We start from the raw sequence: 16985 nt of genomic DNA on the forward strand, positions 1-16985 counted from the left end.
TCTACACCTTGTTAAATATCAAGGTTTTGTACATTTTTGCTGGTAATTTAACACTTATCTTTGAAATCTTCTCCTTTCAATATCAAGCTTTCACACTAATCATGCTGTAACCTGAGTAGGCAACCTGATGCAATAGTCTTTTTAACCACCCATACCTATGTGAAATTTGGTGAAGGAATGAAACAGAAGATAAAAGAAAGGCAATCCGAGTATGTAACACCAGAACAATGAGAAAGAAACTTAAGAAAGATGAAAACAAGAAAAGGAAGGGAATCCCTACTGATTTTTATATAAAAACAAATGTGCAACAATGACAGGACAGACAAAAGAAAGGAGAAATGTTTTCCTCCAAGACAATCAGTAAGTGTCATTCATTCAACAGGGACCCAGAATCCTGTGAGGCACACAAGTATCTTTAAAGCTAATGATGGTCTGTGCTCATTATGTTCAACAACTGGAGAAATCCCTGGGAGAGATCTTCAGGACAGGCAGGTAAAGCCTCACAGATAATTACTTATATTTAAGAGCTCTTTCAGTAGCTTTCCCATTATGCAAGGATTCAGCCATGCATTTTATCATAGATGTTATCACTAATAAAATAAAACACAGTATAAACAAAAGACAAAGGCACATCAACCTCGAATGAACCAAAAATTTCCCACACCCCACAGAGATAAGGCAGATCCGTTTGATTCTGCACACATTCACTTTGCAAATAACATTTTCATCCTTACCCAGGAAGTATCAGCTATCATGTTACCATCACAACAGTTTCTCAGGGTTGCCTATGTAAGTTTCAGTCTTCAAGCAAAATAACCCACCCAGAAACTCAAAGGTCTGAATCTAAGCCTTGGTAGGTATAAGAAATACTAAGAAGTTGCTTGGGGTTTTTTAATAGCGAGTTTACATACAATGCAGATGTACAGTATACATTTCAGGGGTGATGCTGAGTCACAATATGAACTAACAGCCTTTATTCAGCCTGACAAGCACAGCAAGGCCACCAATGAAACACACTGTATACAGACAGGAAGAGAAGTTTCAAAAAAAAGACCCACTAAGCAACATCCTTATTAAGGTCTTAGTGCACCCTAAATGGAATTTAGATGTGCTTTCTTCTGGTCATTCATCACTAAGGTAGCTGAACTTAGTCTTCCATAAGTTCATATACTTCCAAGAGTCCAACAGAACTAATAACTTTTTAAAAAGTGGGATATTATCAGGATTGCAGTGATTAAAAATTTTTACTATTCTTGTCTACATGTTAGAACATTTTTGAAAATGAAAAGAAGAGTCAACTACATTTTTAAAGCTAATATCCCAAAATACTTTGGTCAGGGAGAAAAGGAAGGAAGGGGAAGCTTAGGGTTTTGGTTTTTTCTTCAAAAAAGTATTCACATTACTCCATTTGCTGAAAAAAGAAAGAAGCATTTCATTTGCAAAGTACACTTGTGTTATAGACTACAAGATCTATTAGTGTTTTAGAACCTTCTGTCTCTCCAAGAAAATTTCATACAGAAAGGTTTGCAAGGACAGGCAGCTCCGTAAAAATCAAGATCTATAATAAAGGAGTCATGAATGTAGGCACATAGCACATGGTACAAATATTGCTCTTACAACTTCTTAAAAGGCTTTCATCTAGCTTTTACAAGGATACTAATTTCTCAAAAGCTACATCATTATAAGAGCTGCTTCTAAATCCTCATGAGAAAGATTCTGAAATTGAGAAATGGAGTGTTAAGTGCATTCTGTGCTTTTATCTACTATGCCTACTGATGTTTTAGTCTTTCTTCAAAGACCAATCTTTTGTATGGCCATCTGCACAGCAAGTAAAGAAAGCAAGAGATGTTTTCCCAAATAAAGATATCACAAAACTGTGGGTATAGCCTTAAAACCAGATGCATACTTGGAATTCTTTGCAACTCATTAGTTTTAGTTGCTCGCTCAGCTTGACAATTCTAGCACCATTTGTACTTGAGAGACTATTTTATTACTGTAGGAAAGAACAATTTCATAGGACCCCCAAGAGAACTGAGAGATTTCCATCTGGAATCAAGCAAGGATCTACTGCTAATAAACCTTCCAAAAATGTTTTTGCCTCAGATGTCCATGTGGACCAAAGACCAAAACAAAAAAACCAAAATATTGTGGTTATGCAGAGATGCAAATTCACCTCTTAAAAAGCAAAGATCTCAGGTACACATACATATGTAATTAATTTAGAAATAATGTAAATTATGTACTAAAGATAACCTTTAACCAGTAATTTTAAAGAAACACAATAGAAAATTCAAAGTATTATATATATATTGCCCATATTTAAAGTGCTCAGACATTTTAGAACAATGAAAAATGCCAACCAAAAGTGGAAGCAGCCCTTCAGTGTCCTGCACCCTGTAATACAGATAATCCTACACTGAAATCAATTGCTCCATTCAATGAAAGATTAAAAAATAACAGATGCATTTCTCTTGTGTTTGAATGTACATTACTCACATTTTAAGCTTAATTAAATACAGAATACTCTGCACATAATAAAGTATATTAGACTTGCCAGCACCATACGGAGGCAAACAACCACCCACAATTTCAAATTTGTCTTTTTCTTTTCAGTGACCCTTCAGCACTGGCAAAGCATTGGCTTCTTTTGTTCCACAACAGAATAAGAAGAAACCATTTAATTACATATCTAACATAATTCCAGGTCTTTCCTTATTCTATCTACATTTCTTCAGACTTTTCATTTTAAGATGTTCAGAAACAAGTCATCCAGCTCTGCTAATTTAAAAGCATTTATTCATAACGGCTATTATTTACTCAATGTGTGTGGAATATTTCACATGCTGTCACAGAATGCAGTAACATATCTGGAAAGATCCAGAACATACCACAGTGGCACTTGTAGAACACTTACCTTTCACCCCTTATCATCAATAACTTCGTTGTTTCATTTAAAGTATGCAACTCAGAAGAAACATTGTGAAAAGGGAGTAGAATTGCAAGTGGAGGGAAATGAAAACTACAAAGTAAGTCACACAACTGCAGAGCTATGGAATGGCTTGGGTTGGAAGGGACTTAAAGGTTATCCAGTTCCAGCACACATGGCTGCCTCATGTGCAGCCTCTCAGCCAGCAGCACCCCCAAGTCCCTCTGGGCAGGGCTGCCCTGGGGCTGCTCATCCCCAGCCTGTGCTGAGACTGGGGCGTGCCCCAACCCAGGAGCAGCACCAGCACTGGGTCTTGTGTGCACTTGCCCCAATCCAGGAGCAGCACCTTGCACTTGCTCTTGTTAGAACTCCTAAGATTCCCATGGGCACATTTCCTGAGGTTGTTCAGGTCCCTCTGCATGGCATCCCATCCTTCAGGTGTGTCAACCACACCACTCAGCCTGGTGTCACCTGCAAACTTGCTGAAGGTGGACTCAATCCCTCTGTCTATATCAATGAAGAAGATACTAAATAACACACTTTACAGATCCCTAGGGAACAACTCTTGTCACTGATGTCCCTTATCCCTGAGCAGTTGACTACTGCCCTCTGGATGTGACAATCCAACCAATTTCTTATCCATTTAACAGTCCACTCAGCAAATCCTTCTCTCTCCAGTTTAAAGAGAAGGATGTTGGGGAGGAGCATGTCAAAGGTCCAGATAAATGACATCTACAGCTTCCCTTGTCCACTGATGGAGTCACTCCAACACAGAAGGCCACTTGATCAGGCAGGACCTGCCCTGGGTGAAGTCATGCTGGCTGTCTCAAGTCACCTTCCTGTCCTCAATATGCCCTAGCATGGCTTCTAGGAGCATCTTTTCCATGACCTTCTCAGGCACAGAGGTGAGGTTGGCAAGTTTGTAGCTTTCAGGATCCTCCTTTCTATCCCTTTTCAAGATGGGCAAAATTATTCCCCTTTTCCAGTCATCTGGGTCACATCTTACTCTACCCAAAGTCACCTTGTTTCTAAGATAAACTAGAAAAAGGGTAATTATTTAAATGAGGAAGCAAGAACATGAAGAAAGGTGAGAACTCACATATAAATAGAGGAAATCAATCTCTAGTCAACAATCTTTGACTAAAGATGCCAAAGTTAATGTTCAAACTGACACATGACAGGAAAATACACACCTATTAAGGCCCTTAAGAAATCCCTAGGGACTGCTAAATGAGGTTTGAAAGAGAACAGCCCCATGATTAAAATAATGTACAAAGGATGCTAAGATAAAAAAATAGTGAGAAATGGAGAAAAAAACAGACAAAATTATAAAGGCAGAAAACAAAGAGTGACATTAGAAGGAGATTAGACACAGCTGAGACCATGTTACAGGAATAATCCTCATCCATGGAAGACAGCTGAACCAGTGCTACTGGTTCATTAATCAGATAAATACCTCCCATAGCTCCCACACCTCAGAAGACAACTCATTGCACCTCTCTGTGTTTCAGTGGTACTGAACTCTCATTTCCTCCCATCTCAGACATGTTTCTAGGGGAATTGCTGCATTTCCTGGGAGTCCTCTAATATCTCTTTTCTATTTTCAGGAAATTTTATTCAGCATAACATACTACAATACAGTATATCACAGTCTGGATTCCACTTTTCTGAACCCCTACTATCCCGTCCTCAGCATAGCTCACTGAGTGAAATGAAAAGCACTTTCCTCTTACTGCACGCTAAATTATGTATTTACCCCGCTATCAGAAAAGCAAGGTTCCCTTTTAGTCATAAGAGACATCAATTGTCAACCTCATCTCATGCCACCCTTTTGAAAATGGAGGGAGGAGAAATGTTTAAATGAAAAGGCAAAAGTAAGTATGAGTGCTCATGTCAAAGCTGGGAACATCCTGAAGTTCAGATAAGCATGTGCTGTACAAACATGAAATAAAACCACATAGTGGGGGGAACATAGGGAAAAACAACTTGGGATTTACTGCTTTGTCACCAGCAGGAAGTGAGAAAATGCTCACAGCCACCAAACCAGCTCCCTAGGAAACATCCAGACACTACACCTTCACAAGGGTGGCTTTTATTGCTCCACCTGTGAAAATTCACTTCCTTCTGTGCAGAGACATGCACAGACTATGTGTGGGGTACATGCACAAACTATGTCAGACACAGAGGAAGACACAACAGATGCACCATGAAACAGACAGAAGAACAGTCCATATACACCACTGCCTGTTTTACTCTAAAAACCTAAGTAACAGGTTTGTTATAAGCGGGAAAGAGAAGATGTTTGTGTTATATATTGGGCAAGATTCTCCATGGGATGAATTCACAAATTTTTAAGAGGCCTTCAAATGCACACAGAGTTGATTACAAATTTCTTACTGCTTAAAAGATAAAGTCTGATACACTGATAATATATAAAAACAGAACTAGAAAGATGTCTTATCACAGTTTTACTACAGATATCACCTTGAACAACTCATTTACAATCATTTCCTTCTGCAGAAAATGAGGGGTCACCACACCCAGCTCATGAATGTATGGGAGAGTTTGGCATCTCTAAGCACTTATGGGACCATCAGGTCAGTGTTACAGGGCTGCACAAATGCATTCTTCAACTTAATCACTGCTCAGAGAGAGCTGGAAGGAAGCCTCACTTAGCACCCGAAGTGGTACCTGGGTTACTGTCAGACAATCCATTCCTGCACTTTCCACTGTAACCAAATAGAAGAGAAAAAGCAAAAACAAAACTGCACATTTAGCTTTTGAATTAACACCAAGCCTACTTTCACACACAAAACCAGTCAGTATTACCAAGTTAAGATTTGAAGACATCAGCTAGTACTGTCTGAAACAAGCTAATCACAAGCTATGTCAGCATCTTCACTATATCCTGCTTCACAAGTTTCCACAGGGAACAAACATGAAATAAGTGTCTGATACTTCTGGAGAATTCTCAGTTTTCTTTACCCAAACATCCAGAAAACTAAACCAGCTCCCTAATAAACTAGTGGAGAGGAACAGAAAGCAGAGTTACAAACGTGGTCTCATCAGCCCCTTAAGAGGAATGCAGATACACTGTTATTGCACTCCAAGGACAACAGGATCAAGCCTTGCCTCAGCTTAGACCTGCCCACTCTCACAAATAAGCAATAATTTCTACAAGAATGATGAGAAGATTTATACAGAAGTAACTAGGAGTAGAACTGGACCCACAAGCATCTGGAACCATCATAAGCCCTTATACTCCCACTCCAAAACTGTTTTATCTTTCACAATAACCACCACTGAAAGAAAAAGAAGGGCAGTTTAATGCACTGTTCTTTTACATGACATGACTAACTCCAGTATATCTCTTAGCTTACAGAGCTTATCCTTAAAGTTTTCTTTTTGGGAGGTTGAAATGCATAATGTTTGCCCCCTAAAAAATTAAGTTACTGAAGTCTAATATTTTTTAATTGCATACTTCTTGTCCCCTAAAATGAAACACTGTTTAGCAACCAAACAGAACATGAAACTAGTCTTTTATGTAATCTCACAAGGACCTGAAGGTGCCCTATACATGGCTCCTATCTACTAAATTCCTGTATCAAGGTATAGGCACACTGGTTTCTTAATCCTTTAAAGGCTGTCACATTAGCCTTTGGTCAGATAAGGGCTCCGAGTTAAAATATCATTGGACACAAGGAGTTTACTTTTAAGACACTAAATGCCATATTTCAGATCCCATCAAATCATTAAAGTAAGTTAGAAGTCCTAAGTCCTAGCTTCCTCCTGAAAAATTTCAATGATAATCAATTAGCTTACCTTCCCAAAGCTTTCTCAAGAGACACCCCCAAGCATCTGATTTCCTGGGCTGGGGACAAGAACCATCCACAATTCAGTATGACCTTGGCAAACTGGGGTGAGCAGGGACAGTGGCGTGTCAAGATGTGTAAATGCGGTGGAACCCAACAGACACAGCTACCTTCAGCTAACACAGCAGTGACAAAATCGTATTGCCTTACTCCCAACACACATAAAAGCTATTTCTTCTGTTCATGCTTTTTAACACTGCTTACTGAAGTAATGTCATTACTATTTTGTGAAACACTACAATGCTGTGATTCACGCCCCCAAGGCTTTCAACTCCTTCCACTGACTTGACAGGAAATGTGGACACCTCAGGTCAGAAGACAATCAGGTGCCTAAGTAGACAGCATTAACTCACAAGTCAATGCAGAACTAACATAAAAGAGACTCATTTTAAGCCCAGACTCAGTCAAAAACACAATCTGTGTCTAATTAACAACTCTGCAAGGTACAACTGATCACCTATGGCAAATCCTTAATCTTGTATTTGGATATTTAAACAATAGTTTATATACTGTAATGGCATCTCAGCATCTATGAAACACATTACCCAGCCCTATAGTTACATACTAAAGGAACATCTGAAGCCTTACTAAATACACAGGAAACAGAAACATTAAAGAAACTCTGTGGGACAAAGCTTGCCTACCTGCTCTGTTCAAGTCCCAGTGAAGTCAGCTACAGTCTTTAGCTTCCACAGGAGTCAAATTAAATCAGAATCTTCAAAACAAACACTTCCATTGTGAATTTCGGTATGTATATTTCAGGCCCTGGTAAACTGAAAGGGATCCAAATACCCCAACTTATAGCAAACGCAGTCTGATGTTATAGCCAAACTAGTCAATTGCCCAGAAAAAGAAACATGAAAACATGTAAAGATTCAGTCTTGGTTACATTTTTCAATTACAGATCATACACTACCAATGATGTGGGAAGCATCCAGCACCTCATATGCTGTTGAATCATTCTTTGCTCCTCTGACAGTCACTTCTGAACAGCTGAAAATGCACACAGGCTACAGTAAAACCAATGTTTTAAATAAATAATTGACACATTAATTTTCTTAAGTTGTGAGTTTTACTAAAATCAGTCAAGAATAATGTTTTTTCAAAGAACATATTGAAAGTGTGTTCATACTGAAACTGAAATTCTGTACTGATCGAGACAAAAATTAATAGCTTGGGCACAATGTAAGATGATTCTTAAAAGGTCCTCATTTAAGGTTCAAAAAAATGTAAGTTAGGAAAATTTCAGTTCCAGTAACCAAGAACTCCATTCCATCTGTGAATGTGCCTCTGACTTCACTCAGCTGTCTGCTTACAAAAAAAGTCTTCTTTGTTTGATATCCCCTCATACTAGCGAACCTCTATATTTCCAAGCTGCAACTTCCTTTCTATATCTCACGAAACAAATCATGGAGCATCCTGAGTTGGACCCTCAAAGATCATGAAGTCAAACTCCTGGCCTTGCACAGACAAGCCCAAGAATCACACCATGGGCCTGAGAGCACTGCCCAAAAAAAGCTAAGCTTAACACAGCTCTTCTCCCAAAGAGAGTGGTATAATAAAACTGTAAAAAGGAACTTCCAGAGGTCCCATCCAAAATCAGCTGTTCTACGGTTCTTCTGGGGGGTTTTTGTTTTTTAAAGTCAGACCGCTTCTTTAAGGCAACCCCTTCAGCATAGATCTAGATTTTAATTTGTAAATTAAAATTGTAAATTTGTAGTTTAGGCACCCACCTTTAAATCTGTCCTTAAGACACTAAGGGCACCTGAATACAAGTTTTTTGTTGGCCCTTTCCTCTGGAAAGACACCAGACACTTTTTTGTCTCTCTGAATCTTGTAACTTTCATGCAATGAAAAACGTGGCAAAGGCCCAGGTGCAGAGCCCACCTGCAGTGGATGCCTACCAGCAAGGAGCTGGTGGCTAGCAGGAAGCGAGAAAGAAGCCCCTTTGCATTGTCACACATGAGCAGAGCACGTCTCTGAGCACCCATCCTTTCTCCACACTGCCTGAAAGCCTAAGGCCCCAGCATGGCATCCCACAGACTGACAAGTGTTTGCTGTTAGAGGGTAGAGTTGATTGTTAACCTACACTGAACAAACTGCCACTTCAAAAAACTGCTTGCCATGTCTATATTTAAGTCACAGAGGTGCTTACAGACTAGTCACTAACCTCTGGGTATATCAAAACTCTTGGACACTTTCTTATACTGTCAGGAACCTGCCATACCAGCTCAAGTAAATACTAACAGGAACTCACTCTGTGTAATTCAAATCTGTCAATAACTGATAATATTTTTCCAAATATGATTAACAATCTTGAACTGAGCATTGTGTAGCTTTAAATGAATACAGAAAGTTGATATGCTCATATAATGGCCCATTAAAGGCAAACAATTCAAGAGGAAGCACATGAACATCCTAGAATTTCTATTAATTACCAAGAGGGAGTTTTCCAAGCGTATACTGCATATGGCCAGTTATTTGCTCTTCCCCTCCTCCTAAATACACTAGCAAGTGGAAAGGTAGGAAAAATATTAGATTACATCTCAATTTTGCACCTCAACAACCCTGAAGAAAACCTATAAGTAAAGTTAAGGAATTACTGTTTTGGCTCTCCAAGCAAGTATTCACAAGATACAAAGAGTGTTTTCTAAAACAGCCTGCAAACATAGCACAGAATGGCCTGTGAAAAGGAGACCCAAAACCAAAATGTGTAAATAAAAAACTTGTTGGCCAGCACAGTTGGCAAGAAGAAATTAAAAGTATTTCTTTTTTGCAGATGAATTGCAGGCAAGCACCAAATTCTAGAGAAGTTACAGTTCCAGTTTTATCTCATGGTGATGCATCAAGAAAAAGGAATTGCTTCCACAGCAGCAGAATCTTAATAATTTAACCATGGCTTAAGTAGGAGTATGTTAATTTCTTATATTGAAATCTACTCCAAAACAAGTTTATTTATTACTGTTATAAATTTAATTGCACTGTTTTATGCACAGACAAGAAAAACTCAACCTACCCAGAAACCTGTTTTCCAAAGTCTCTCCATCCTAAGTGTTTCATACAGATACACATAATCTGGGGGCTTGCCCTATTATTAACAGATCTGTCTGTAATTACACAGAGTGTCTCACACTACTTAGAAACTTCACATATATAAAAAACATGTGCAATCTCTGGGAAGAGATAATGAAGTGAAAGTGTCTGAAGTTTAAAACCACACAAGACAGTAAAGGCAGAAAAACAAAAAAAAAAAGATTGCTGGAGCTGGCACCATTCTCATGTCTACAGCAAGACTAGAACCAAGTTAAAAGGGCAAAAAACCCCCAAGTTCAGCTTTTAGTGCTGGACTTTAATCCGCAGTTCATGACCGTAAAAACCTTCAGTAACTTGGATTCACAGCCACTGGTAAGAATTGTGCACCACTGCGCAACCTTGAACTCCCACAGTGTTCCTGTTTCACTGAGGAAATCAAAATACTACAGAAGTGTCTGCTTTTTTTCCCCTTGGGGCTGTTGACAGTAGATTAGCACTGTTATCTACATATAAAAGTCTGAAACTGACAACACACACATAGAGAAACCTGGGTCTTCCAAGCATCAGAAATCCAATTGCTGTCTTGTAAAGAACACAGGAACATTACAGTCCAAACTGCTCCCAGACCTGCAGCGCTTCAGCACAGCAGGAATCCTTTCCCAAAACTATCTGCAAAGAAAAATGATGAAAGGGAAAGTAGGAATATGTAATGTATCAAGCTAACTCATAGTCATGCAATCCCATTTACAAAGGAATCTTTTATACTTATGACAAAGAAGCTCCACAGCACTATCTTTGTCAAAAACCTCAGGTGAAGAGGACGTCTGCCTAAGCTTAATATGGAAAAAAAGGCAGCTAAATGTTCAACTATGAGCTCTAGAGCACCACAATGAACAACATGCCAGAAGTCAGCTGGGCCTCCAACAAATGTGTACTGCAAAAGAAATTGGACGACTGGGAAAAGATTTTTCAGGATGGAAGAGGATACTGGCAATTTTGAAAGAGTTTGAATACAATTATTTCGTTAAATGGTCTGATATCTTTTTGGCTCTCAGTTACCCAGTGCATATATTTCATGAGTCTAATTCTGCTATATACAGCTTCAGAAATGCATTTGCTTTTGAAAAATCATCATTCCTTTCTGTGATAGCAGGTTACCCAGAGGAGGGAAAAAAGTAGTAAGAGGCAATGTCCTTCTTCCCACCTCCCTAAAACCACTTTCTCCCTGCACACTACAGCCTAAATGTTCTATGACATCATTTAGGCAGGAAAACCAATAGTCCCATCTCTTGTTAACATAGTTCTTGTTTTGAATTACTATTACTATTTTCCTCTCCTTTTCTCCAAGCTTAAGAAATTTGTTGGGGATAAGATTAAAGATCTGTATAACCAAGGAATGCTACACAACAAGAAACCGTAAACAAACACACAATGTTTATTAGAACTGATAAAATACTAGATACATCCTAGTTTGCATTTCCTGACTCAGAACAAGAAACAAGCAAACCAAAAGCCTAAATTTAAACTTGCTTCTATACAGTTAAAGCAGCACTAACTCTGCAGTCATATGCAAAAGTGTATTAATGAATTCACTGGCATGTCTGGATACAATATATATTAATGTCAAGGCTTTTTATTTCATCCATTTTTCCAATCCCCAGCATCACCAGATCACCAACCCAGGACTAGGAAAATTAAGTGTTCCCCTGAAGGACTTGATTTTTCTCTGCACACATGTTAGCTATGGCATTCCTGCTTGGTTAAAAACAGAAGACAAGTTTTTCTTACCACCATAATATCCGAACACCTGTGATTAATACACTTTTGTACAACCTTGGCAATGTTAGCTTACCAGCTGGACACTGGAAATAGACATTAAGTTACAATGAAAGAAGAAAGAAAGAACAAATGCACTATTACTTAGACAGCATGCTTCTCCCCAAAGGAAACTAACAGCTACTATTTTGCAGAGCTGGCATTTAATAGAATTTTATTAATTATAAAACAGAAGATATCCCATATAGTCTTATAAGGTGCATTTTTTAATAAAAAGGTATTTTTAAGTTTTCTAAAATGTATGCTTTAATCTAATAACAATACTAGAAACACAATAAGTACCTATTGATGAATTCATCTTACTTAAGAAGTGAACTTCTAGTAAAAGAAGCCTTAAATAGTACAAAGAAAGAATATTCAACTAGGACAAAAAAAAAAAAAAAACCTTCAGACTGAGGACTTTATAAATGGATTATATTATTTTCACTGTCCAAACATCCCACATCCACACAGGACTGAGGTGATCTGAACACAAATCTCAAAGGAAAAAAAACCCATAAAGTACCTCTCTTTGACCTTTCTATACCTCATAACACCATGTTATCATCACATTTCCTTGACTTTACATGTTCCTATCCAGACCATGTCTAGGAGACACTCAGAAACCTGAGAATAAATGAAATAGAGATGAGAAATCAACATGTGCAAGTTAACAGAAATCTCAGTCACCAAGAAAGCACTCTTACTCAAGGGAAAGATACCCCTTACTTTCCATTGCACAATTCTTCACAGCCTTTTTTTTCCACCTGGAAATTTCTTCACCTGAGGAAGCTATCACAAAATGGTGATTGGGCTAACTTCCAAAATAGTGCTTTCACTCTACACTCAAAATGTTACAGTACATTTTATTTTCACTGTTTTACCTCAGCATATTTTTAAAGGTGCCATGCAACTTTAAGGCATAGTCCTGAAAAAATCAAGAGTAATAGATCGGAAATTAAGGCAGCATGACTACAATGTAACTGCATTTCCTCAAGCAGAAAGGCCTTAAACATTTCACTGAAAGTGACTTTTTCAAGTATTTACCAAGTAGAGCAAGATCAGCCCCATGGGGGACATTCTTCCTAAGGGCAAGAAGCTGTAAATTCCTATTCACAGAGCATGGGGAAAAAAATAAAATAAAGCCCAACACCTCATTATGATTACTTGCACTCAAACTACCACAAGTATTCTGTGTTCATTATGTTTTGAGTTCTTAGGACCTCATTAAAATAACTTACTAGAATTACAGAAAAAATCAGAGGTAAAGTGTGCTTGGAAACTACAGATGTGAAAAAGAAACCTCTGGGTTGCTAACGCAATGCATCACCAGCAAGATACAACATCCCTGCCCTCAGCTTACTCCTCCCTTACAAGAGATGACACGTTACAGACCTCCCCTGCTGTTAGTCACTGCAGCACTTATTAGATGTCATAATCAAAAGAAAATCAAGATACCTTATCATAATGTTCCAGTATTTTAGGCTGGAAAAGGTCCTGTCTGCCTCAGTAACGTTAAGCAGAGTCGCCAGATGATCCCCATCACATGAGCAACAACTCTTAAAACTCTGAAGAGAGGTGTCATGGGTCTGTGGAGCCCGTTCAAGCAATGAAAAGCAGTAACACTAGCTCTGACTCACAAAAGGAAAACAGCCAAGTTGAAGACATCCTAAGACAGCTTATATTTAGAGAAAGATAGAGGGATTTGCAAAGTGATGCAATTCCTTAAACATAAGCTCCTCTGTTTGACAGGGGGCAAAATATGATGAAAAAAGAATAACACATTTCTCTAAATAATGGTAAATATTTCCTTGAACTTCAGATTTCATCAGCTGTGGATTATCCATCACAAGTGGGTAATGACTACAAGCTACTGTAAATTTTACTTTTTTCCATTAGCAAAGCTGGCTCAAACAGAAAGCGGGGAAGGTGGTGGCGGTCGGTCCACTGGACTGACAAGGTTGCTCTTGAAACATCGTGTTGGAAGGGGAGCACTGCATCAGCTTAACATTTACTGGCCGGTTCTGTGCTTCTCTTCCATCACCCGCAGAGCCTCCCGAGGACGGTCCACAGGGACCGACCACTGCCGGGCTGCAGCAGCGGCTCCAGGCAGACTTCGGGGCCGGTGTCGGAGCACAGCCTCCCGTGCCGGGGCTGCAGGCCGGGCCCCCCCGCTCCCGCAGCCTCCGACGGCGAGGGCTGAAGAGCTGCGCTGCCGGACGCGCCGCCCGCCTCGCCCCAGCCGCGCTCGGCGGAGCCCCGCGGCCCCGGGAACGGCCGCCTCGGCCCGGGGTGCACGCCCGGCTGCCTCGGCCCGGCACCCCCGGCGCGCCCAGGCGGTCCCGGCGCCGTGCCGGGGCGGGGGACGCCGCCGCGGAGTTGATCACTAACTCGCCGGCCCGCTCCCTCCGAGAGCTCCGCCCGCGGGCGCCGCGCAGCCGGCAGCCCCAACGGGGCGAGCGCGGCGCGCCACCGAGGGAGCCGACGGGCACATCGCCCACCCCACGGCCACCGTGACCCGCAGCGCGGCGCCTGCCCCCCTCCACACCCACCTTTCCGCAGCCTCGGCTTGACTCCTCTCTCTTCTCTTCTCTCGCCTCCCCGCCGCAGCGCCGGGTGCGGTGCGCGGAGACCCGCGCGGAGCGGAGCCCGGTGCGCTCCCCCGCCCTGCCCTGCCGTGCCCCGCGGCGGCGGCCGCGCTGCCAGCGCCGAGGCGTGAGGGCGGCCCCACGTGCGCCGGTTGCGCCAATCGGGGCCGCCCGCGGGCCGCCCACCGCCCCCGCCGCCACCGTCCCGGGCCGCCCGCGAACCGGCGGCGTGGCGCGGCGGGGCGGGCGGGATGCCGGGGAGAAGCGGTGGCTGCGCGGGCAGGAAGCTGGCTTGGGAGGCAGGAGGAAATAAGCGCGTTGGAGCGGAGTTTGGGAGCGCTGAAGGGAGGGAACCCCAAACGCTGCTGCTCGGGGGCTGCGCGCCGCCTCCGCGCCCGCGGGGCCGCCGTGGAGCCGCCGTGGGGCCGGGCCGGCGGCAGCGCCGCTCCGCGAGAGCGCTCCGCAGGACAGGCGTGCTCCCGCCGCGGCCGGGAAGGCTCCCGCGGGCCGGAGTCCCGCCGGAGCCGCTGGGGCAGGCGGAGGAGCCCGGCGCCGGAATTGAGAGTTTAGACGGGCAAACCTCCAAAATGAACGTGTAAAGCGCCCTTTCAGCTCTCTGGCGAGTTTCGCAGCGCTAAACGTGCTGGGAACAGACACGCGTTCTCACCTTGGCACAGAGAGCCCGCGGGCGGGAGTCGGGCTCGGCTCTTCCCGGCGGCCCGCGGAGATCCCGGGAGCGGTCAGGTGTGCGATCGCTGCCAGGCCCCCAGCCACGTTCCTGGAAGGCATTGTCTCCCGCTAAAGCGTCACACGAATCACAGCGGGCTGCTCCTCCACGCTCGGAGGATAAGGCTGGAAACAAATTCTGCTCTTGTATTTCTACATTGGGTGTCAGTGACGTGTCCAGATCCTGGGCCGCAAGCACTGCTGTGTGTCCACTGTGGCAATGCTGGGAATGTAATGCTTGGAAATAATGAACCAGTCAGTTAGAAAATAAACATTCACAACATTGCAAAATATTTTTGTACTTTATTTTACAATGTTTAACGCTGAGTTTTTGTATGATTGTCAATGTGAATTGTAGTTGGTACGACTTCCGTTAGTGAATAGAAATGTAAGCGGACTGTTTCCTCAGGGGGTGTGTGTGTTTTGATCCTGTCATTTAATCAATGGTTGTTGATGCTACATAGTGGCAGTTCCCTACAGCCTCAGTTTTTCAGATCATTACACTCACTTGTGCTGCTGTTCCTTTAGATCTCTCTTAGAAATGCTGTGAAATCCATTCAGTGACTCATATTAATTCCAATAAATTTTGCATGGATATAATGGAAATAGGTCAATCTACTTTTGTAGGCAACAGCCTCCTGCAAATGTCTTCCTATTTTATGTATTAGAAGTTCAACCTCCAGTGGCCTTCAGGTGCCCCTCTGTATTAAAACCAATTTTTCAAAAGAGAGATCCCTTTTTTTCTGTGAGTATTATGGCCAGTAGAGTTCAGTGTCTCCAGCATCTGTGAATTTCAGGCCAGATGGATAGCCATGAATGGAAAACAGGGAGGACAGGCCACAGGTAGGAAAGGCAAAGTTGGAAACAAGGTTTGGTATTTTTTTTCTGATGAATCTGAGGATTGAGGCCTTCAAAGAGTTTAGCATGACCTTTTTAGAAAGATAAACTTGGGAACATCCAGATAAGTGATGCATCTTTATCTACTATCCAAATACTGGGTCATTTAAAATGTTATTTTCTAATTTTTGTGCAGCCATACAGACTAGGAATGCTGAAGTTACAATGGGTATTGCCTGATTACAGAAACCAAAAGAAAAGCTGAATATGTCTTCATGAACACTAATAATGACACTTTTCAGCCCTTCAGCCTTTCACCCCTTTTTTCTTCTCTTTTTAGTGTATTTTTGCAAGCTTTGGGTTTTGGGAATTTTTTGTTTTGTTGGGTTTTTTCATTTTGTTTTTGATTTTTTTCCTCTTCTTTTGTTTTCTGGTTCGTTTTTTTTTTTTCCCCTCTTGTAGGTTCCCCTCTTGCAAGCAATGTGTTTTAGGTAAGAGTAGAAATTAAAGTTCCAGCTTTTATTCTTGCAGCTACTCAGACTTTTCAAATTTGTCTAATTTTTGCTTCCATTTTCTTTTGAACTGATAGTATTTAATTTGAGTTACTGGACTGATGTTGCTAGAAATGTATTGATGTAAATTGTATTGCTGGCCTTGAGTTTATATTTAAGCATATAGCCTGTCATTTCCAGTGACATGTATGCTTGTAAAATGTCTTCAGTGTCCTTGGGCTTGTCAGGCTGAGTGGCATGCTTGGGCTCAGCCATTGTTCTCCTCCTATGGATGGATAAATTTATTAGTTACAGATTTAGCACACAAAAAATGTCCAGCAGCTTTCAACCTTCATGCCAAACAGGTGGGTTGCAAGTGAGTTTCCACATGGAAAGCAAGGAAAGCAAGTGGGTTTCCACATGGAAGCAGCTGTAAGCAACACAAAAAAATGTGTCAGTCAACCACATAAAATTATTTAAGTGCCTAAGGGGTCCAGTTAGATGAATGAATTTGAAAGGTTAATCCCACTGCAGTATTCCAGAATTCTTCACAGAGCTTACCATCTTGATAGTAGAACAGGACATGTTTGTGTCTCTCCTACCCCAATTCATAGTCTGTTATCTCAGTACAAACAAACCTCACCTCTAACATAAACATTCCTTGTAGCAATCTCTGGCCAGGAGACAGAGCTTGAAC

At 41.6% G+C, this 16985-nt stretch overlaps 1 protein-coding gene across 5 annotated transcripts in view; it reads right to left on the reverse strand.

The window, feature by feature from the left end:
* Window positions 1-14332, reverse strand: part of STXBP6 (syntaxin binding protein 6) — a 97474-nt gene extending 83142 nt beyond the window's left edge. For 4 of the 5 annotated variants that reach the window (XM_058026764.1, XM_058026757.1, XM_058026761.1 and 1 more), the window contains exon 1: window positions 14199-14332. The gene's annotated coding sequence lies outside the window, so the exon portion shown is untranslated. Of the gene's footprint in view, window positions 1-7714; window positions 7792-14198 lie in introns of all 5 variants that reach the window. The other variant, XM_058026760.1, reaches the window with a different exon arrangement.
* Between the last annotated feature and the right edge of the window lie 2653 nt (window positions 14333-16985).

The sequence above is a fragment of the Melospiza georgiana genome, chromosome 6 (genome assembly GCF_028018845.1).
Source record: "Melospiza georgiana isolate bMelGeo1 chromosome 6, bMelGeo1.pri, whole genome shotgun sequence".
Lineage (NCBI taxonomy): Eukaryota > Metazoa > Chordata > Aves > Passeriformes > Passerellidae > Melospiza > Melospiza georgiana.